The sequence below is a fragment of the Rattus norvegicus genome, chromosome 2 (assembly GCF_021556685.1).
Source record: "Rattus norvegicus strain SHRSP/BbbUtx chromosome 2, alternate assembly SHRSP_T2T, whole genome shotgun sequence".
NCBI classification, from domain to species: Eukaryota; Metazoa; Chordata; class Mammalia; order Rodentia; family Muridae; genus Rattus; species Rattus norvegicus.
In genome coordinates, this window is record NC_141535.1 from 190,848,578 (window position 1) to 190,873,114 (window position 24,537).

The following is a 24,537-nucleotide window of genomic DNA, read 5'->3' on the forward strand; positions in this document are numbered from 1 at the left end:
GTGTGTGTGTGTGTGTGCTTGCACCTGGGTTTTGTATTGACAGGAGCCAGAAGAGGGGGCCAGATCCCCTGGAGCAGCAATAAACTGTCCAATGTGGGTTCTGGGAACAGACTTTGCATCTCCAAAGTACTAGGTTCTCTTAAAAACTGAGCTGCCTCTCTAGCCCTGGTACTGACTGCTATTTGATACCATAAACAACACCAACTGAGGCAGAAGCTGCCCTGGCCCTCCGGACAGAACAGATGAGATTAGGAGTAACAGCATATTGTTAGAACACCTGTGTAACCCAGGGAACCCAAATCCTCTGAAGCTCAGGGCTGGGCATAAAATTCACCTAAGGACCCAGTGGAAGCCAGCCAAAGGAGACAACACTTGGCAGAAGAACCCAGAAGAGGTAGGCATTCCTGGCATAAGGAAGGGCAGGTGACATGCTGCAGCCTAGAGGGGGGGAGGAACCTAGGCAGTCTCCACAGTGTGAACTCAGGGGAGGAGGGAGTGGCAGAGAGGGCAGAAAGACCTGAGGGCCTGGGTCATGAACAGACTTGCTTGTTGCCTGAACTCTACTCTGAAAGCAATGGGAACTGAGCAAGACTGGTCCAAGTCAGCCAACTCAGAACATGTGTGCACTTTATGGGGCTGCTTCTGACAGAAGCTTGTAAACTGACCTGCCTAGGAGGTGAGATTAGAGGCCAGGCAAGGCAAGTACATCGTCATGCCTGGGGGTGGTTCTGATCCCAGCCCAAACTGCTGTAAGATAGCCCATGCCACCCAGGCTAATGCCGGCCAAGTGGAGCCTGGGCCTTTTACCACTTTCTTCCTTTCTGCATCAGGTAAGGCTTGGGTGTCATCTAGTTTTCTGCATGGTGAGCCCCAGAAGACAGGGATCTCAAGCCTCAAATCTTCAGTCTCTGATGGAGCCCTGTGTTCTGCCTTCTCTCACCACAGAGAATGGGTCCTGAGGGATGTTGCAGTTCTGATGAGCTGTGGCAATATACTGGTCTTTGAGTATGCCTGGGACCATAGGGTTCAACTGAAACCAAAGCAGTTTGGTTCTCCAAACCCCAGATCTATCATACTGTAGCATGAGCCCTGAGGGGTGGCAGGAAGGACGTTTGGGGTATGCAGACAGTTGGACTGATTGCAGATGATTGGGGCTGACATTCCCTAGTTGGAAAGAGCAAGGAAGATGACTGGGATGCTAGCAGGAGGGTTGTAGCTATCTGCCTGGAGGTCGTCCGTGGATCCCCAAGGTTGAGCACACTTAGAAGCTCCCACATGTCAGTGTCTATTCTCTGTACCACACGCTGCCAGCAGCAGAGCTCAAAAGGCTCATTGCTATCACATCCCTACCCAAGGAACAGTGGGATGAGAAGGAGGTCTCTCAGGACGGGTGAAAATCCTGAGCTGAGCCAGGCGGGAGTGAACCTAGGCTCTGGCTTCCAGTGCTAAGTCATGAAAGCTGAGAAAGGATCAAGACAGCCCTTCTCCCCATGTCTGTACAAAACCGTGGACACTGTGAGAGGCCATTCGCATCACAGAGGGGTAGGGAAGGCCAGAGAGACGTCTGTAGTGCAGTGAAAAGGGCAAACAGTGAGTGAAGCTGGAAGCGAGGACCGGTGTCATTAGATCTAAATTCCTCAGGGATGTGCAAGAGCTGGGCTCCCTGTCAGTGGAAACCGAGGCCCCAGATACCAGCCACCTGTCATGAAACCAGTCTGTTTCCACCTCTGACATGTACAAGCATCGGTGACTCTGTTCCACATATTTCCTCACCCCAGGGTCCAGGTTGAAGAGGAGACTCCATCCAGGACTGGACCTTTCATGGTGTCTCTTAAAGCCACTGGTTACCAGGCGAAACAGACAGCCTGCACTCATGCTCCGTTAACCAAGGCGGGTCCTTGGCTGACCCTAGGTGCCGGGTGAGTAGGAACACCCCTCTCCTCTACACAGAGGCGTGTCAATCTCAAGGCCACTTACCAGCCAGAGACGGAGAGAGCAGTCCTGTGTCCTTCTTTAAAGCAAGCACACTGCCAGAATCCCTTGAGTATGGTCATCTTCTCAAAATAATGTTTAAAAGGAGTTAATTCACTCTAATATTATGAATTCTCACTGGCTCCTACTGATCGTAGCTTCCTTTTTTAGGTACCTATAAAGTCCCCTTTGAACAATTCATCCACACATATGCCCTAGAATTTGTAGATTGGCTGCTCTAAATTTTTGAGAACTCATGTCCATCTCTGTCTTTTGCACTCAGAATATTTTCTTGGGTCTGGTGTGGGTGGGCTTGGTTTGCCACGCTCCCTCAGAGATGATTGACACAACTCAGTACTCCCCTGGTCAAAATCTCTCAACACTCAATAAATGTGACACCCTCTCTGACAAGAGGCTCTTTCGAAACTGTTAGCTGTTTCTTCATAAGTGCTGGGACTTACTGTTTTCTTTGAGAACCACACAGGTAGAAAGCTGAAGAAACTGTCATTTGTACCTGCATCAGGCTTAACGTGGTACTACATATCTGTAATCCCAGCATTCCAGAGGCTGGGGCAGAAGAACCATGAACTCAGGGCCAGCCTGGCCTACATAGGAAAACCCTATGTCAAGGAAAAGGAGGCAAGGGAGGATGAGGAAGAGGAGGAGGGGAAGAGGAGACACCTCAGCTCCATCCGTTTTTGCTCACAAAGAAGGCAGTGACTGGAATTCAAGCTGGGTGCTTCCCTGGGGTCCTGCATCATGAATCTTGTTGTTATGTACAAAAATATACACAAAGCATGCTGTTCGGAACACAGGAAGTCGTCTTTAGTCTGGGTGGTGATTTTAGGTTTGGATGATGAGTGTTTAGTTTTGGCAGTGTGTGTTTTTGTAAATGGTCAAACAAGCTGTGGTCTCTGAGTCTCCTGCATTCCAAGAACACGGCCTGTTTCTTCACTCTGTAGGAATGTAGTGAATTACAGTATTTGCTTATTTTTGCAGAGTTGAGGTTTCCACCAGAGCAATTGTTTGTGAGAGCTAAGCCCAGAGGACTACGGAAGGACATACAAGCTGAATATTCTCTTCTCCCTGGAAGAGATGGGGAAAGTGAACTATGGGTATCGGGAGCAGCCTAGGTGGAGGTTTCTGTCCTGTGCATGGCATTAGTGGAGATAGATGACTCTGAAACTCTGGGGACTGCTGTGCTCTGGTAGAACCACTATGCTGGGTGTCCCAGAACAAGACAGCAGGTTGTACTGAGGACTCAGGTTTGGGGGAGAGCGGCAACATTGAGGATCACCACAGAGGTGAGCAGAACAGGAAGCTTGGGCAAGAGGGTAGGCCTCAGATCTCCTTCTCCCTCAGGGTCCTACAGGGTAAGGCTGGGATTCCAGACGTACGTTCCTGACTTTGAGGGCACTGGCAGTAGGGGCAGTTGGGCTGGATGGGAGCCCAGGAGGGAGGCAATGTGGTTTGAATATGGAACAAAAGCACCTAGTCAGCAGGGCAACATAAAGTCATGTGTGCAAGGACAGGGCCCCATCTAGCTGAGTGGGAATTGTCCCTGCTAGAAGACTGTCATGACTTACCCCAACTAACTAGCCCCTCTGCCCGTGGGGCCTGGCCACCAAGTAGGGTGCCCTAGTGCACGTGTCTGTCAGGGGCAGTGAGAGGACTTGCACTGTACTCACAGCCCAAGGAAGCTGCCACAAGATCACCAAGGCATCTTCTACCTTGAAAGTCACAGACCCACTCTAGGGGATAGGGAACATTCTATAATAGGTCCAGAGGTTCCCGAATCTGAGACCAGGGATCCTGAAAGTTCTTCTGGTTTTCTTTGTTGACATTAGTTTTTCTTAGTTATTCTGCCTTCTCCTCCTTGCTTGCTTGCTAGATGGTACTGACTGCTATGTAGCCCAATCTGGTCTCAGACTCACACTTTTCTACCTCAGTTCAAACTTGCTATCCTCCTGCATCAGGCTTCAAGGGGTTGGGATTTCACAAGTGCATGTACATCCGATGGACTGTTGTTCTACTTTGAATGTTAAATAAAGACTTGTTAAAGAGTCAGAGGTTTGAATTGTCCCTTGAGAAATCCATGCCGGTTCTTAATGCTCATACTTAAATCTACATTAAAACCTTTTCTTAATAAACTCCAATTAGCTTCAAAAAAACAAAGGCATCAGAAGACTGCTCTAGGCCATGGAAATAGGTCTGTAGAGGTGGGGGAGGCAGAGAGAAGGCTCTGTGCTTGCGCACCTGTGAAGAGGGATGACTGACTAGCCCCAGCTGTCTCGAAGGCCAGGACAGAAGGCAGTGAGGTGGACATTGTCCTGGGGTTTGCCTCGAAGTGCCAGCAGTAGATAAGCTGACAGTGGCCTTCAGGAAGTGAGTCACTCAGCAAAGCCCATTAGTGGCAGGGAAAGATTGTGGAAGGCAGTCAACACTCAGCCCCGTAGCCTGAGGAACCTCAAAGATTGCTCTGACAGACTAGATCCTGCTGGGACAGGAAGTGTTCCATTAGTGTGTCAGCTCTACTCCTGGCCATGGCTTGTTCAAAGCAGCATTCTGCTCTGCCTACCTTTCTCAGTCTGACAATTCAACTTCTGAGAGGGGAGTCAGGAAGTACAGTTCAGTGGATGGCGCTGATGTTTTTCCTGGTGTCATCTACTAATGAAGCATAATGAAGTCAGCCCCTACCCCTTTCCTCAGGGCTCCTCACGGAGAATCCTTTCTTACAAAATCTGCCTAATTAGTGACTCCAGAATGTTCCTAAAAGCTGGTGTTTCAAATGGCACTGGCCTCTCAGCTTCCTGGCCTACATGTCATGTGAAGGCCAGGTCCTATTGAGTTCCTGTCGAACAGGATGCCTGGCCTTGGTTCCAGACACCAGACTTTCTCATTTCTTTCTTCCCGTGATGAAAGATGAAGCCATCAGCATGGAGATTGTTCACCAGAAGCCCCGAGTCTAGCACAATGGTTTTCAGCCTGTGGGTCATGATCCCTCTGGGCAATGGTTCTCAACCTGTGGGTTCAACACCCCTGTTGTGGGACACTGAATGACCCTTTCACAGGGGTCATCTAAGAGCATTGGAAAACACAGATATTTATATTATGACTCATAACAGTGGCAACGTCATGGTTATAAAGTAGAAATGAAAATAATTTTATGGTTGGGGTCACCACACTATGAGGGGTCACAGCATCAGGAAAGCTGAGAACCCCTGCTCTGGTAGAAGGGAGTTCTCAGTCATCTCCAGTCATCTTGCTGCTGTGCCTCAGAGGGCAGTCCATGCCTCTGACCTGCCCTGATTTCTGGTTGGTGGCACTACTGCAGGGTGCCTGGACCTGTGTCATGTGCTGGTTTCTGCTCCCTTTGAGCTTTGGATTCTCATTTATCTGATTGAAAACCAATCCTTCTGCTCCTGTGTGGTTCCTATTTCCTGTTCCTGGCTGTGTGCTGCCACGGCCATGTCTGGACCTTGACTTTCTGACCTTACTCCGAGTTACATAGCACCTAGGCTATGACATCTAACAGGAATACCTCATGGTGACTTCCAGGTGGCCACACATCCTACAGTTGACTTGGTTTCCTTATTCTCATCTCTCAACCCCCAGGGTGTGTGGCTTTGCACACAGTGTCAGGTCTCAAACTCAGGACAAATGGCTGAGGTCACTCTTAAATACCAAAGCAGATGTTGACCGCCAGGTTCTCAGCCATTACATGTTCTAGTGCCATCCTGGCTGCCATATGCTGTCCCCTACCCTAAACTGTCCAGGCCAGAAACTGGCCTGTGTCTCTTCACCCTGTTTCTCTTCCCAACGTAACCCAGAGACATTGGTATCTTTTGTGGCTTGCCCACCTGTTCCACAGCTCCTCTCTTAGTCCTCCTCCCTGCTCTCTCTTCCTCTCGAGATCTCCCTCCCCATCTCATGACTCAGTTCAGTCTGGGCCTTTCCAGTTGCCTCTAAATGTAGTCTCCCTCTTATCTACACTAAGCCTTCTCAACCCATACCTAGGAGCACCACACCCTCCTTCCATTTTGCCTCTCTCATAGGGGTGTCACATCTCAACTGTAAATCTCTTGCCTCCTTCCTCATAGCTCTCTCCTCTGAGGAAGGAGCGCCTTCTGTTCTGCATCTCATCTGCCTTCACAGTGAAACCATCAAAGTTGCCTTAAATCCCAAAGCCTCCCTCCTCAGGGCCCCAGGATGCTCTGTACCCTGTGGTGTCGACACCCCAGACTGCACATTTGTACCCTGTGGTTATTTTGTTCCTGTGAATTACCAGCTATCTTTTCTATTCATCTTCATTTGCCTTTCTTTTATCAAGCTCAGTAATTTTGCTGCCTTAAATGGTACATTATTTAGGACTCCCCCACCCCCACCCCGGTTTACAAAGCTCCAGCAATGAAGCTCCACCCAAGCTCACACGAGCTCCAGCAATGAAGAATTTGTGGGTTCATGCAAGCAGACAAGAGGGGCTGGAGCAGGGCACGCCATGAGTGACAGTGAGCTGGGAGCCTGGACGTCCCCTATTCCCCCAGCACACTGCTTAGCCTCTCCCCTGCTGGCTCCTGGGCTCCTGGCCCCGGGTCTCTATTTGGGCAGTTGAATTGGAAGCGAACCTGGGCCAGAGGCCCTGACTCAAAAAGAAAGAATAAATAAAAGAAGAGAAATGGCGGCAGAGTAAAAATTGTTGACACGTAAATGCCTCCACATCCAGACACCCAGGTTAAGTACATCCTGCTCTGTGCATCCTTCATGTGTTCCCCTCTGTCTTCTTAAAGCTGGGAGTCTTGCGGCCCAGACGTCTTTTGCCTTGGCACCTTGGTTGTGAGGATACGTAACCCTTGGACACAGCTTTTTCCAGCCAGGATGTCAGGTCTTGCTGTGCAGTTGCATAAAACATCAGTGAGGATGGGAGTGAAGGGGGTGGAGGAACCCCATGACCTGCACTTTTCACAGCTCACATAAATTAACTTAAACACGTCTTTGGCCTTTGGTTGTGACAATGAATGGAGACCTGTCTGTGGAGAAGGACGCTCAGCGCTAGAGCTGTGACCACAGAGTCGGAGTTTGAAATCCCCCAGGTCTCTATTTGTCACTGAGAACACAGTGAGAGGCCAGGCTGCACACGCTGAGGCAAAGCTTCCCTCCTGCCTCCCTCCCATGAAAACCCAGATCCACAGGACTCAGTGACAAAGAAGCCATAAATTTTAGGCCTTTAGTCCTGGCACGGAGGAGTCAAAATCAGATGACATCAAATCTTCTGCAGTTCAAGGCTAGATTGGTCTATGTAGGGAGTTTAAGGTCTGGGAGACCACCACAAGGGGAAGTTCTCCCCCACTAAAAAGTGAATGGTTATAGACATCACAACCAATTAAAAAATTTAAAAGTAGAAAATGATACCAAAAAAATCCACGTGTTATTCTCTTCTAGCAGTTAATGGCTGAGTTAATGTCTCTCCCATATACAGTAAGTACTACAGTTTTTGGTGACACATATTTAATTGACTTCTTCACACAACAACCATTTTACAACGCTTTCTAGAGAATATCAAGTAATTCAGGCTTCCTCTAACTTGATTGATCAAAATATTGTGTTATCAATTATTAAAATTCATTTTTTAAAAAAAAGCAACTTCAGCAGACAAGTTCCCCATTTGCTCTTCCCTGGGATTGTGCCCTAAATATAGAGGAATTCTGAGAGAATTCCTTTGTATAATATCTCCCAAACAGAACATCCGTGGGCCATTTATAATCATACACACTGCATATAGTCTGCTCCTGACACATTCTCCTTCGCTAGGCACCGAATAGAACAGACCCCTTCTCTTGCAGTTGGCATGTCTGGATTGGGGGACTTCCACAGACTAGCTTCTGGCTTTGCACAACGAGACATTTCTTCTCCCTTCCCTGGACTTCCACTGTGGGTGCTGTGCAGCTTCACATTACGCATTCCCTCTGGTCTTACAGCTTCTTTCGTATCCCTGGGTAAGAGTTCCTGGTAGGTATGTATTAGCAAGGTTGTTGTTGCTGTAACAAAACACCCAAGTTTAATAAGCAGCTTAAGAGGAAAACTGATTTTGAATCTGTGGCTGTCATGCTCTGTGGCTATGGTGGGCAGGCAGGACTGTGTAGGGAGCAAAGTTGTTTGCCTCACAGCTAACAGGAAGTAGAGAACAATAGGAAGATGCAAGGGGAAGGCATGTCTTTCAGGATATGCCTCCAGTGACCCATTTCCCCCCAATGCAGCTTGCCTCTTAATGATGCTGTCACATTAGGAATTCATCAAGGGATTAGTCACTGCTTAGATCAGGGCTTCCAGGATGCAAACTATCCCAAAAGCCTATCAGCTGGCTACCTAGCCCCGAAGGTCAGCTGGCTTGAGCTTCAAGGACATCTCAAGCCATGATAGGGCAGTAAGAAAACTCCTTCACTCAGCACCTGGGAACAAGGTAACAATAAAAAGACGTGTTTGGAAACTACGGGCTCTCTCCCTCTAAAGCAGTTGTTCCTCTTGTTGTGCTGACCCATGGTTTTTTTTTTTTTTTTTTTTTTTTTTGTTTGTTTGTTTGTTTGTTTTTTCTTTTTTTCTTTTCTTTTTTTTTTTTCGGAACTGAGAACCGAACCCAGGGCCTTGCGCTTACTAGGCAAGCGCTCTACCACTGAACTAAATCCCCAACCCAGACCCATGTTTTAGTTAGGGTTTTCTCATTGTCATGAGACACACTGACCACAGCAACTCTTATGAAGAAAAACATTTAATTGGGTGTGGCTTACAGTTTAGCCAGTTATCATCATGTCGGGCAGCATGGTAGCATGCAGACAGATAAAGAACTGGAGACGTAGCTGAGAGTTCTACATCTGGATTGGCAGGCAGCAGGAAGGGAGAGTGATGCGGGACCGAGCTTGAGCTTCTGAAATCTCAAAGCCCACTCCCAGTGACACACTTCCTCCAACAAGGCCACACCTATTCCAACAGGCCGTACCTTCTAACCGTGCCATTCTGTGTGAGCCCTTGGGGCCATTCTCATTCAAACCATCAAACTCAACCATAAAGTTTTCATTGCTACTTCAGAATTGTAATTTGTTTACAAGTTGTAATGTAAACATCTGTGTTATCTGATGGTCTTAGGTGCCCCCCCCCCCCAGAAAGAGTCCTTCCCTTGAGAGCCGTTGCTCTAATGCCTAAGGATATCACCAATTCAACTTTCCTCAGTTATGCGCATAATGCGTTCTGCCAAGTCCAAATTATCTGACCAAGGAGAGACTGGCTGAAAATAACTTAAAATGGGAAGAAAATCACTCACTTCACTATGGTTTAAATGCCTGTCCCTTGCACATGTAAGCACTCACTGCCCTAATATAAGTTCCCAGGAATCTGATACCCATTTCTAGTCTCCAAGAGTACCAGGCCCACCTGTGCTGCACATACACATATGCGCACAATACAGTAAGAAACAGAAACTAAAAATAAAACTTAAAGGAATAGGCACAATTCCCATATAAAAACATATCTGGGACCCCCCGCCCCCACCCCGGCCTTGAAACTGCCCACAGAATGGATGAACCTTTGTCCTTCAGCTTTGTTTGTTTCACGGTACATTGCATCCAAACTTTACTGTGGAGGACAGTCGGTGCCCATGTAAGGAGGAAGAACCATGTCGTCTTGATTGGGTTTTCAACAAAGGGAGTAGAAAGAAGAGGGGCTGTTTCTATTTCTAAGCTTCTGTTTAGAATCATCAGCAAAGTCACACATAAAAATACTGCCCCGAGTGTTTACAAAAATATGTGGCATGAGCTGCTCGAGATGGCTCGGGGGAGAAAGCGCTTACTATGCAAGTGTGATGGCTATTCTGGGTTGTCAACTTGACATTATCTGGGAGTCATCAAAACTCAACTTTCTGGGCACACCTGTGAGTGATTTTCAGTTAATTAGCTCATTTGAGGTCAAAAGACCCACCCTAAATGTAGGCCACACCTTCACATGGCAGCCGATATAAAAGACAAAGAAGAAAGAAGGTTCTGCTCTTTGCCTGCTTGTCCTAGCTCTCGCTGGGAAGTTTATTACTTTTCTGGCATTGGAACCTAGCTCTTCAGGATTCCGGCATGAAGGCCAGCTGAGACACTGAGCCTTGTAGCCTGAACAGCTACTGGATTCTTGGACTTACTGTTTGAAGAAAGCCATTGTTGGACTAGCTAGATCTCAGCTTATAAGGCATTATAATAAATTACACACACACACACACTCAATCAGTTTTGTGCCTCTAGAGAACCCTGACTAATTCAGCAACCATAAGGATTTGGATTCTGATCCCCCAGGACCCACATAAAAAGCCAGACATGGTGATGTATACTTGAGACCCCAAGGCTGGAGATGGAAAGGTCAAAGACAGAAGACTCCCAGAAGACTCATGGACCAACCAACCTAGCCAAGGTGAGCTCAGGTTGAGTAGAGACTTGGTTAGTTTTATGTCAACAAATCTAGAGTCATCAGAGGAGGGAACCTCAACTGAGAAAAAGTTTCCATAAGATTGAGTTATAGGGGGGCTGGGGATTTAGCTCAGTGGTTAGAGCGCTTGCCTAGGAAGCGCAAGGCCCTGGGTTCGGTCCGCAGCTCCGAAAAAAAGAACCAAAAAAAAAAAAAAAAAAAAAATTGAGTTATAGGCAAACCTATAGGGCATTTTCTTAATTAGTGATTGATGTGGTAGGGCTTAGCCCATTGTGAGTGGTGTGGTCCTTGGGCTGGTAGTCCTATAAGAAATCAGGCTGACCAAGCCATGGGGAGCAAGCCAGTAAGCAGCAGCCCTCCATGGCCTCTCCATCAGCTCCTGCCTCCAGTTTCTGGCCCTGTTTAAGTTCCTGTCCTAACCTCCTTCAATGATGGACTATGGTGTAGAAGTACAAGCACATCATGGGGAGAAAAATCAACCCTTTCTCTGTCTTGCCTTTGGTCATGGTGCATCACTGTGGCAATGGTAACACTAAGACAGAGACTTTGTCTCAAAAAAAGAGGATGGGACATAGTTGAGGAAGATACCCAACTGTGATCATTGTCTGACCTACACATCTACACATAAACACACACACACACACACACACACACACACTCTCTTCATATAGCATATGGCCAACAGTGTAATTTAAGAAACTAATTACAGACCACAACAAAGGGTTATTGCCTGAATAAAATGAACAGACTAATCAAGGAAGTGTTCAGGAAAAGATGAGATTTTTCATTTGGTTGGTTTTGTTTTGGGTAATTTTGGTGACCTAGCCAAGACTGGCCTCATATTTATAATCCTGTCTCTGTTTTCCAAGTACTAGGGCTACAGGCATAATCTATCATCCCTTGGAAAAGGTGAATTTTGAGAAAATTTTATTAACAGTTAAGGCATAAAAAGCCCATTTTAGAAAGAGTTAACCAAACATTCAGTTGTATATAGGCATCGAGAAACGCTTTAAGTTGCCTAGGACAGAGTATTCTCAAAGGGGACGTAAACATTACATTGGAACAGGACAATTTCTGGCCAGGCCAGCAACCAGTATGAAGTAGAGTAAATGACTGGAAAGCTGACAAAATGGATGAATAGAGTATTTTCAGCTTTTGAAAAGTAGGCATTTTAACGATGAGATACCAGCCCTGCTACAGCCCTCATAACTCCCAAAGTTCTAGTCTTTGTGTCAACACAGTCTGCCGCAGCATGCACCAGGCTGAAGGGGAACCAAGCAGGATATGGCAGTCTCACTGAATAATAGAATCAGGCAGGAGAACTCAGGAAGGCTGAGGCCACTGGAATTGACTGAGAGATTAGAAAAGCAACCTGGAAGAAGTTCTAGAAATCTCCAAGTCCTTGGATGAATTATAAAATGCATATGCTGGAGGTACGCCCAGGAAATAACTATCAAAGAGAGATAAACACAGAAAGTTACCAGCTTAGTCAACCTAGAGTTTGCCCAGGATTGGCAAGAAATTTGAGTTTAGACATGCCAGGGTTAAAAAGCTTAAAGACATCAAGCTGATCTGAAACTAAATTGACTTCTTCACCAAAACAAATGATCTTTAAAGGGACCAAAAAATTTAGACCAATATTATAACATTTGTAAAGTCTAGTATTCTACCATAATCATTAGTTATGTCAAAACCAAGGAATGTAGCACATGATAGGGGGTGGGGGAATCAGTGAATAGAAGGAAATCTAGAGAGGATGATAACGAAATGAGCAGATAAAGACTTTTAAATAACTTCATAGGTGTATTAAAGGATTTAAGAGAAAGCATGAGTGTAATGACTAAGCATGAGGGTAATGACTGAGTAAATGAAAAGCTACTAAAGGCAACAAATTGAAGCTAGAACATCCAACAACTCCCTGTAATATCTGAAATAAAAAGTGTAATTGGGCTCAAAAGCATATTACACACTGTAGGAAATATTGGTGACTTTGAAGAAAGTGAAGTAGAAGAACTTCTGAATCAAAGCATGCAGGGAGGGGAAGGCCAAGAGAAATGCAGAGGCCCAGTGCTTGTGAGGACAGCATTTCCAGGCGAGTAGCAGAGGGTGGGAGTACAGTAAGAGTACTTAAGAGACAGACTTTCTGGGGTTGGGGAGATGGCTCAGTGGTTAAGAGCACTGACTGCTCTTCTGGAGGTCCTGAGTTCAATTCCCAGCAACCACATGGTGGCTCACAACCATCTGTAATGGGATCCGATGTCCCTTCTGGTGTGTCTGAAGACAGCTACATTGCACTCATATACATAAAATAAGTAAATAAATCCAGAGACAGAGAGAGAGAGAGACACTATCATCTTCTCAATTTTGTAAAAAGGGGAAAACATACATACTTGTCTATACATGTATGGTGTGTGTGTGTGTGTGTGTGTGTGTGTGTGTGTGTACCTTAAGGGAGAATAAATCCAGTAAAAACTACACAAGAATCAAGAAAGTAATGTTTCACATAACACGTAAAATGTTATCATACTTAAACTCAAACCATGATATGTTGGGAAACAAATTTTGTAGACGTTAGAGAAATTTTTGGTTTTTTTTTTTTTAAATCAAAGCTAGTAAGGCAATAGTGAAAATAACAGAGTAGTAGAAAGTTCTTAATCCAAAATAATAGAAGAAAATAAAAAAAGTCAAATAGACTGACTCACTACTGTAACTCTAATTTTTTTTCAAAACCTATAGAATAGGTTAATGATGGTTCTTAAATACTTTAACCTCCCTTCAGCCCACCACCCACCAGGGGTAGTGGAAAAGAAAGGATATAGGGGAAGTTTAGAAATGATTCTGTGGAGCAAGTCCCGCCTGTGCTGTCTGGAAATCGGCAGTTCAGTTCACAGGTTATCAGGCAGTGTCAGCTCAATCCACTTGCATACACTTCAGGATACACCAGTAGTCCAGTTCAGTAGAGTTGGGATGGTAAACATGAATCAGCAGCAGTGGCATGACCTAGCAGAGGCAGCCATGCCTCAGCTTCAGCTCCCATCAGCAGGAGGGACTTAGAGGAACACCAGGGGAAGTTCTAGGCTGTGCCTCTCTCCGGAAAGCAAAGAACAGCGAATACGAGAGACCAACAAGCGTTGCACAGCTAGCTCTATAAGCAAGCCTAGCCCAACCCACTGTTTCACTGTCTGTCAAGTTCTATTCATACCCTCCAAACATCATCCACAGGTCTTGCCTCAGCACATGCTTCTGTCTCAGCTGACATCACTCTGTCAATCAGCCTGAGTCTGAGGAAGTGGCAAGAAACTACATCACACCACCAGAAGTTTTTTGGCATGTCTCTCCCTATGGAGTCCTAACACATGGAACTCAACTATGCAATGTAATTTGGAACATACATACTTGTTGTTAGCAAAGAATTCATCACGTGTCCTTCCATGCCTTTGCTTTTGCAGAACATCTTCTCTCCTGTGTCTGCTTCAGCAAAATGTTCCTTCATGTGGCTGTCCCAGCAAAACACCATCCAACACAACTGACTCTCCAAAGAACCCTTAGGTTTCCATCTCACGGTACAGCTAAATAGCTAGAGTCTTAATTATAGGAATGAAATGCATAAAAACCATCTATTAAAAGGCAAATTTTACCATACTTCATAGCAAAGGGAGAAACATTTTGTACATTCTATAAGACCTTTTGTTGCTTTTGTTTTTGTTTTGGGGGGAGTGTTTGTCTGTTTGTTTGTTTTGAGACAGGGATTCTCTGTGTTAGCCCTGGCTGCCCTAGAAGTTACTCTGCAGATCAAGCTGGTTTCAGACTCAGAAATCCACTTGCTTCTGCCTCCACGGTTCTGGGATTAAAGGTCTGCATCATCATACCCAGCTATATAAGACTTTTTTAAAAATCTGGTCTTGATCTCCTGCCTCTATTTTACAAATTCTGGGATTACAGGTGAGTGCCACCATGCCTGTCCTATTATTTTAATATATTATACTTTAATATAAACCCATATCCCTTGGTTAGACATAGTTTACCTCACCACAAATTGTGCTGAAGTTTGGTTAGCAATGTGAAGGTGTTGAGAGGAGATGGGATCTTTATGAGGTTGTGGAGGATCCACCTTCATGAAGGGACTAATTCAGTTCCCACTAAAGTGGTTTGGATATTATGAGTGGGTTGGTAATTATGATAGTGGGTTGGTTTGTCATGAGAGTGGGTTGGTTATTATGAAAGTGGGTTGGTTATTATGAGAATGGTTACTGTACTGTACAGCTTCCACACCTCACACTCTTGACTCCTCTCTAGTCATATGGTCTTTCACACCCCTGCAAGTGACACCCTCCCACTATGAAGTCCTCACCAGGTGCCTAGCAGATGACTGTAGGATGTCTGTAGACTCCTAGAAGTCTGAGCTAAGTACCTCTCTCTTCTCAGAGATTTTGTTATAGCAACTGAAAATTAACTAAGACAGACCTGTGTTGTAGACAGTGAAGGAGGAACTGGAAAGACAGCTCAGTGGTTAAAAGACTGTGCTGCTCTTGCAGAGAAACGTGGTTCCGTTCTTAATGCTTACACTGGGTGGCCCTCAACCAACCCCAGCTCCAGGGTTCTATCACCTTCTTCCAGCCCCAACCAGCTGTTGGGTACATATTCACACATAGACATGTACAGACATGCAAGTGAAAGTGAAATAAATACTTTTAAAATAAAAGTATTTTAAGTTAACACTAAGAAATCTAGAGAAAGACAGTGGCTAGATATCAAAGTACATTTCACAGAAAAAAAATATTCCCAGAAATAAAGAGAGGTATTTAGCTATGATAGAAGGGTCAATCCAGGGGTTGGGAATTTAGCTCAGTGGTAGAGTGCTTGCCTAGCAAGCGCCAGGCCCTGGGTTAGGTCCCCAGCTCTGAAAAAAAGAAAAGAAAAGAAAAAAAAAAGAAAAGAAAAAAAAGAAGGGTCAATCCATCAGGGGTACAGATGGTATACAGGGTGCATGATCCAGTGACAAAGCTTGACAATACAACGAAAAAGAAATTGACTGGTCTGAAGAAAGAAAGGAAGGAAGGAAGAGAACAATAGAAAAAGTATAGCTGTGTATTTTAACATTCCTGTCCTAGAACTTAGAAGAATCAACGAGACAGAAAATCTCTAAGGATAAGGAGGGCTCAAATCACACTATCAACCAATCAATTCTATTGATATTTCTAGAACATTCCACACAACTGCAAAATACATGCTCTCCTCAAGGAACATTTATCTTAGAGGACACAGGAACACATACTGGATCATAAATCAAATTTCAATAAATTTAAACTATTCAAGGCATACAAAGTACAGTTTCTGACTAGAATATAATTGAATTAGTTGGAAAACAATTACAAGGAAACCTGCAAAATCCACAAATATTTAGCAACAAAACAAAAAAAATTTAAAAGCCAACAGGTCAACTTAGAGGGTATTTTGGAAAGTTAAGAAATATGTTGAAGTCAGGCAGTGGTGGCACACACCTTTAATCCCACCACTCAGAAGACAGAGGTAGGCAGATCTCTGTGAGTTTGAGGCCAGTCTGATCTACAGGTGGAGTTCCAGGACAGTCAGGGCCACAAAGAGAAACCCTGTCTCAAAAACCAACCAACCAAACAAACAAACAAACAACAAACAAACAAACAAACCCACCAAAATAAAAATTGATAGATAGATAGACAGACAGATAGATAGAGTTGAAAGGCTAGCAAAATGGCTCATCAGGTAAGGGTACTTGCTGAACTTGATGACCTGAGTGTAATCCCTGGGATGAATTCAGTAGAAGGAGAAAACCAACTCCCACCGCTCTCCTGTGTCTTACACAATCAATCAATCAATCAATCAATCAATAAAAACAAAAATTTTCAAAGAAAGTTTGTTGAACAAAGTTATAGGTAAGTAGGTAGAGATGGATAGATAAATGATAATTATGATAGGTGATATATAGATAGTTGATAGCACATAGATAGATAGATAAATGATTGATCATCTATAGACGATGACAGAGGATAAGTGGATGGTGCATAAACTCATGCCTAATCAGAAATTTGTAACCTCAATGCCAACATTAGAAAATGAAGAGTGGCTTAAGTCAATGCTCTGGCTGGGAGTAGTAACACACTCTTTAATCCCAGAGCTGTGGAGGCAGAGGCAGGCAGATCTCTGTGAGCTAGAGGCCAGCCTAGACCACAGTGTGAGTTCCAGACCAGCAAAGTCTCACAGAGCCCTTGTCCAAAACAAATTTTTTAAATTAAAATAAAAATCAATTATGTAGGCTCTGCCTTAACAAAACTAGGGAAGAAAAATAAGCAAGCTAAACTCAAGTAAGTATAAGTAAAAAAAAAAAAAAAAAGGAGGTGAGAAAAGACGCCTCACATAACAGAAAACAACAAAGAATAAATCTACAAAGTCATTGCTCGGGGAAAAAAATCAATGAAATAAATTAGCAACATGGATGAAAGTAGAAAGGGACAAAAACATAAAAATACATGTCAATAATAATCCAGAGGACAGAACTAAAGACCTTATATTCAACACAAAAAATAATATAGGATCATTATTTACTGGTTAGACTTCTTTGGCTGTGATAAGGCCATGACCCAACAGCAGCTTGGGGAGGAAAGGGTTTCTTTGGCTTATGTATCCTGGGCCATAGCCTATTGAGGGACGTCAAGGCAGGAACCTGGAGGCAGGAACTGAAGCAGAGGCTGTGGAGGAACACTGCTTACTGGCTTGCTTCCACTGGCTCGCTCAGCCTGCTTTCTTACATAACCCATGACCACCAGCTGGCATTGCCCACAGAGAACTGGGTCCTCCCACATCGATCATTAATCAAGAAAATGCCCTACCGACGTGCCCACAGCCAGTTGATGGAAGTATTTCTCCACTGAGGTTTCTGTTCCCAGATAACCCTTGCTTGAATCGAGTTCACATCAAACAACTAGGATTTCTAAACTGTGTTTAGCCAATAAATCTAGGTGAAATATATAACGTATTAAAGAAATCAGGATCATTGTTTAAAATGTTCTGCTAAACTCGAGGCCTGGGTAGGCTAAATAATAACTTCTTTCAAAATTAAAAGGAAGAAACAAATGCTAATCTTCACCATACTCCCTTCAGGAAGTAGGCAGGAAACAATTCTCAACTTGTCTGTGTGTCTGTCTGCCTGTTTGTTGAGGGAGGGTCTCACTGTGTAGCTCAGGCTAGCTTTAGACTCGAGCTGCCTCAGTCTCCCATGTGCTGGGATGAGCAGTGAGCGCCAGCACGCCTGACTTCTTTGTCCCAGTCTTATTTCTTGTAGGTGACAGAATTCATCACACCTTCCATTTTAGGGCAAGAACCCCCAGCGTCACTCGACCTGTAGCTGCATCTGTCACGGAAGATCATGAGATGTGAAGTCCAGGTGCAACCAGCCAGAGGGAAGACTGAATTCCCTTCCAGCCTTGCTACTGAAAGCATTCCAAAGTCTTTGTGACAGGAAATAGAAATCATTGAGCACGAAGTCAAACCGTGACTGCAAACATTTACAGAGGGGCCTGGAGAGATGGCTTATCCATCAAGACCAATGGCTGCTCTCCCAGAGGACCTGGCCCTGATTCCCAGCACCCACAGGGTGCCTCACAAGCACCTGTAACTCAAGTAGTGCACGCCTTTAATGCCAGCACTCAGGAGGCAGAGGCAGGGGGATCTCTGTGAGTTTGAGTCTGGCTTCATTCAGGACAGCTAAAGCTAGACAGAGAGGCCATATCTCAAAAAAAAATGTTTTTTTTTTAAGTACAAAACCAGAAATAACTGAAAAGTTGTAAGAACATTTTTAATGAAAGACGGAGTAACTCTCAGCCCCAAATTTAAAAATTTAAAGCTTTGTTTAAAAAAAAAAAGAGTATCTTTAGCAATCTTTTGTTTTACTTTCTTTTTTCTTTTTGTGTGTATATGCATGTCTGGTGTATGTTCGTGTGTGTGTGTGTGTGTGTGTGTGTGTGTGTGTGTGTGTGTGTGTGTAACTGTGGTGGTCTGTCATTGAGGCTGAGTGTCTTCCTCAGTTAATCTCTTCCTTCTTTACTGAGGCGGGATCTCCTGGGACCCCTTAGCTTGCTGTCTCCAGTTAATCTAGCAAACAGCTCACCTGCCTGGCTTTTTGTGGGTTCTGGGGATCCAAACCCCAGCCAGCCCCCACACTCACATGTCTTATCCACAGGCATCTCCCAGTCCTGAAAAAGAAATTTAAATTTTTGATAATGAATAACATTTGTCATTTAGTAAGAATGAACTTTTAAGAAAAATCAAGCCTCTGTCATTTTAATTGTATTCATATTCTTTACCTATCTATTTAAAATCTATATGCAATGCAAAAAACCTTCTCACCAATATGGAGAGCGTGATAACGTTAGGCCGTCAAGATGCTTCACAGGTGAGGGTGCTTGCTGCCAAGCCTGATGACCTGAGTTCAATCCCCAGGACACACAGGTAGAAGGAAAAAGATGATAAGTTGTCCTCTGATTCCCACATGCACACCACGCACATACATATAAATAAAACATAATACGTTATTTTTAAGATAAGAACATTCACTGATTCCCTTCCATTTAACCTCTTATTCCTACCTTAGCCAGTACATAAATAAATAAATAAATAAGACTTGGGGCATGAACGAGGCTTGCAGATTGGTCAAAGAGAAGTTAAGCTGTTTCTTATTCACACAGGACAACATTGTGTACCTATTAAATACTAATCAATTTACGAAAAAAGGATATGGGATTAATAACTGGCCTTCGTAGGATCACAGAGAACAAGATCAATACACAAAATCAATTGCATTCTGAACACTGGCAGGAAACAAGCAGAAAGTAAGCTGTAAAATGCCTTTTATAACAGCAACAAAATACGTGCTGCAACACAAATGCTATGAAGCAGAACCACGTATGGGACTTGGAACTGCAGGCTGGAGTGGTGACGCGGCACTGAAGAGCACTGGCCGCTCCTCAAGAGGAACGGGGTTCAATTCCTGGCACTCACATGGTAGCCCACAACCATCTGTAATTCCATCTCCAGGAGATCTAATGCTGTCTTCTGGCTCCTGTGAGCACCAAGCACATACGCAGTGCACATACATGCAGGGAAATACCCATACACATACATCCATAACACCCATATACACATACACCAGAAACCAAAACAAACAAATGAGACGTGTACACTGAAAACTGTAGGAGCCCGCTGAAAGAAATATGAGGTCTGCCGTATTTGAAAATCAGAAAACTGGGTATTATTAAGCTGTCAGCTCTGTCCAAATTGATCTACAGATTTATTGCAATTCCCATAAAAGAATCTCAACAGGCTCACTCTCTCACTTCTCCCTCGCTCTCTCCCTGCCCCCACTTATTTTTATTTATACATATGTATGCTGTCTGAGTGAGTGAACATCACAAGTGCACAGGGGTTCTCTGAAGCCAGAAAGAGGCATTAAGTCCCCTAAAGCTGGAGGTACACGAAGCTGGGAGCCACTTCACACGAGTGCTGAGAGATGACCTGAGGTCCTACGGATCCTCTCCCCAGCTCTCCAGCCCTCAGCACCTTTCCTTTTTAAACAACTGTTCAGGAGCTGGGGAGATGCTCACGTGTGTAAGAGCACCTATTCTGGAAGCATGAAGGCCTAAGTTCAAATCCCCAGTGTTCATGTAAGGAGCTAAGCATGGCTGTATGCTTCTGTAACCCCACACTGAGGCAGAGGCAGGAGGACCCTGAGCATTCACTGCCAGTCAGTCTAGCCGGAACTAGCAGGAGACCCTGTCTTTTAAAAAGGGAGTGGGTGCAGTGTGGTTGACCTCTGACCTATATAGACACACACACACTCACACACATACACACACACACTCACACACTCACACATAGACACACACATTCAGACACTCACAGACACACCACACAGACACACACACAGACACACACTCACACACACTCACACACACAGATACACACAGAGACACACAGAGACACACAGAGACACACACACACTCACACACACAGAGACACACAGAGACACACAGAGACACACACACTCACACACAGAGATACACACAGAGACACACACACACTCACACACACTCACACACACAGATACACACAGAGACACACACACTCACACACACTCACACACACTCACACACACTCACACACACAGATACACACAGAGACACACAGAGACACACACACTCACACACACAGATACACACAGAGACACACACAGACACACACACACTCACACACACTCACACACACACACTCAGACTTGTTTGAACTGTAAGTAACTGTCCTCATGTGCTTTCCCACATTAGTGGCAGAGCTGAGTACTTAGGACAGGAACCATATGGCCCTCGAGGTCTTAAGTAACATCTGGTCTTTACAGAAATAGTTTGCTGACCTCATGATGTCGAATGGCTGTACATAACATACTGCTACTGCAATTCTTAGCCCACTAGGCATGAGGCCTCCACGTTCCCTACTCCTCATTACACATATTAGAACACAGGTACACCAGAGTCACTCCAGAAATAATCTTTAATCCCGTCTAATTTCTTTAAAAAACATAAATTGTCCACAAATTACAGCACTTCATAATTAATAATAGGGTACTTGCGACATCCTTCACAATTCCCCACAAAGCCTCCATTGAAAACTGGTCCTACTGGAAAGAAGATAATTATACATTAAAGTTGTATGGTGTGTAAATATGCAAATGAGGCATCGTAAGTCTCATTTAACCCACTTTATAAACGAGGAGGCTCACTGACAAGTGCATCTGCTTGAGCCCGCTGGAGGCAGGAAGGCTAACTAGTTAGCAAAGGGAAACCAATGAGACAATGGAAGCGAGAGCTAGAACTTGGTGGTAGCCTGATCAGGGGCAATAAAGAGAGGAAAGTCTGGGTCCTTCTATAGGATTACCCTAGATATGGTGGGAAATTTGTGAAGAAATATGACGATTCAGGCATTACAAACAAAGGTCATAAGTTCCATTTGCAAGTGTTTAAAATAGTGCTTTTGTTTTATTTGTTTTGTTTTTATTTTGAGACAGGAAACTCGCGCTGTACACCAGACTGGCCTCAAACTCATCAATTCGCCTGCTTCCACCTTCCAAGTGCTGGAATTGAAGGCATGCACCACCCTGCTCAGGACCAGTGCTTTTTAAATTGATGAGCTTCAAAACCATCTGGTCGTCTTTGTCTTCTGATACTATGATGAAATAACCAATGCTCAATAATGGAAAAACAGGGCACAAGCCTGTTGTGTAGTACCGGGGTCTGCCTCAGTGTGGCACAGCAGTGGGAAGGGCTGTGTGCAAAAGAGAATGTGTGTGAATGGGAAGCAAGAAAGGGGCAAGTTTCCAGGGTCCCTCCCTTAGGGTAGCCCATCAGCCCTGTAACAACAGAGGTCCCACCTCCTTGGTTTGTCATCTCTTAAAGGCCCCACCCCCTCAACAGCATTACGCTAAAGATGAGTTTCTGATGCTGAACCTTTGCGAGAACCTTCAAATCCTAGGTCTGATGTCATCACTTTTGGTTGTGAGCCTAGCCCCTAATGGCTGAGCCATCTCTCCAGCCTATAGCCCTGATGTCTTATTAGAAAGCAGGTTCTCAGTCAGTGATGTGAGAGTGGAGGGACGACAGTCTACATTTGTTTTTCTTTCTTTTCTGTTTGTGTGTGTGTATGTGTTTGTGTGGTGCATGTGTGTTAGTGCTTGTATGCATGTGTGCATGTGTGGGTGCATGTGCTTACTTGCATGTGTATATGTAAACACTAGAGGCTGATTTCAAGTCCTTTCCTCTATCAATCTCCACTGTGGTTTTAAACTGTTTATTTCTCGTGTGTGCTAGCCCAACAAATGCATGTGTTTTAGGTCAGAGCACAACTCTTAGGAGTTGGGTCTCTCCTTCCCCCTGAATGAGGCAGGGTCTCTCTTGTCTCTATTGAGTTGTGTATGCCAGGCTTGCTGGCCCTCAAGTTTCCAGGCACTTCTCATGCATCCATTTCCCATCTCAGTGTAAGAGTGCAGAGATGATGTACGCCTGTCATTGCGTTGGCTTTTATGTGTGTTCCTAGGGTCACACTCGGGTCCCCAGTCCTGTGTGGCAAGCACTCGCAGCCACTGAGGCAACTTACCAGCTCAACTCTCCCCTTTAATTTTGAGACAGGGGACTTTCACCAGCTTGGGGCTCATCATTTTGGCTAAACTCACACTGGCCAGCAAGTGCTCCAGGATCCCTCAGTTTCTGCCTCAACAGTGCTAGTTACTGGTATAAGAACCAATGATCCTCCCTTTATAATAAGAGTACTGGAGACTCAGAGTGTGAAAAGCAAAGCAGTTAGATTTTAATCTTGCAAAGTCCAGCATCAGCTTATAGAAAAGATAAAGATGGCTGGTATGCTGGTTTAGGGCAAGACACATTTTCTGAACCCTGAATTTCTCACTGGCCTGAGTTCTTTGAGGACATATCCAGTATTGCCCTCCACCTCTTCCTTTTCTGCCCTCCTCCTCCTCCTCTTTCTCCTCCTCCTCCTCCGCCCCTCACATTCCCCATCCTATTGGTTCACAACATTATCTAATATACAGTCTGGGGCTCAAGATTCCCTCCTTCTCTGATACACAGGCTCAACCACAGAGCAGACTGCCTGGAACTTTTCAACCCTAGGATGAACGGAGAACACCTGGAAAAGCACCTGCCAGCTAGGAAGGGCCGGGGCCAAGTGCCCCTGCTTACGTATGACTCTCTGGTATGTTCTAAACACACCTCATCCTGAAAATGGACCCTAATATCTATTTCTAACCCAGGGCACATCACACCCATCTCTTACCTGGTATTCAGGATCAAACTCCAGTCACCGTATCTGCATGGCAAACACTTTGCCTGCAGAGCCATCTCCACGGTCCCACACTCTGCATCCTTAACAACTGCCCCCACCCCTGTGACTCTGAGATGCTGGTTCTGAGACATTCTCTGCAGAAAGGTATGAAAAGAGACTAATGAAAACCCAAGAGTGGAAGGTGTAGGGGGCTCCTGCCTGAGAGTGGTTGTTATGCAGCTAGAAAGAAGCTGTCCACCGTCCGTCTTGTCATGAAGTGCTGTGGTGCGGATCTTGATTGTCCCCTAAGGCCCATGTGGCAGAAGCTTGATGGTCACCTTGGCATTATTGGGATGGTGTGGAGATCTTTAAGCCTGGTTAAAAATCTGGTCATGAGTCTGTGTCCTTGAACAGAGTACAGGAGCCTTGTTCATTTCCCAGGACCCCTAAGGTGAGCACCTACCATGCCTCCCCTGTCTCACCAGTCCCCAAATCAATAGTGAACCACAATCATGGACTGAAACCTCTGAAACCATGGGCAAAATAACCTTTGTTTCTTATAAATTAGTTTCCTTAGTCATTTTATCATAGTAACAGAAAGTTGGCTAACACAAGGCAAGATAGCAGGAAGCTTACAATATTTTTAAATTGCTGTTTAATGTGTGTGAGTTCTTTGCCTGCATTTATGTAGATATGTATCTCACATGTGTGCAGTGTTCCTGGAGGCCAGAAGAGGGTGTCAGATGCCCTGAAGCTGAAGGTGCAAACTGTTGTGAACGGCCATGTGGGTGCTGGGAACTGAACCTGATTCTCTGCAAATGACCTTAACCACTGAACCAGCTCTCCAGCCCTGAGAACTTGCAATTTTGAGGAGATTCTCAGTACAGAAAGATGACGATCCAGAACAATCAAGTATACAGAAAAGGAGCTGGGGAGAAGGCATGGGAGAAAGGAGGGGAGAAGGCAGGGGGCAGGAATTTACTGTCATTAAGTTCTGAGGGATACTAAGCCTCAAGGATAGCTATTGAATTCTTTGTAACTCATGGATCCTGATGGTCTCAGGTCCCTTCCCTTGCTTTGTCTGTTCTCTTACCCAGCTTCCCTTAGGCCAGAGGACATTGTTTCCAGGCCTGTTCAGAGCTGCCTCAGCCCTTTTGCTAGAAAGCCCTCTCATCCCATCACCACAGGGCTACCTTAAGAGCTGAGTGTGCATATGGCCCGGAGTCCTCTCACTGTGGTGGACTGGTCCAGGTATAG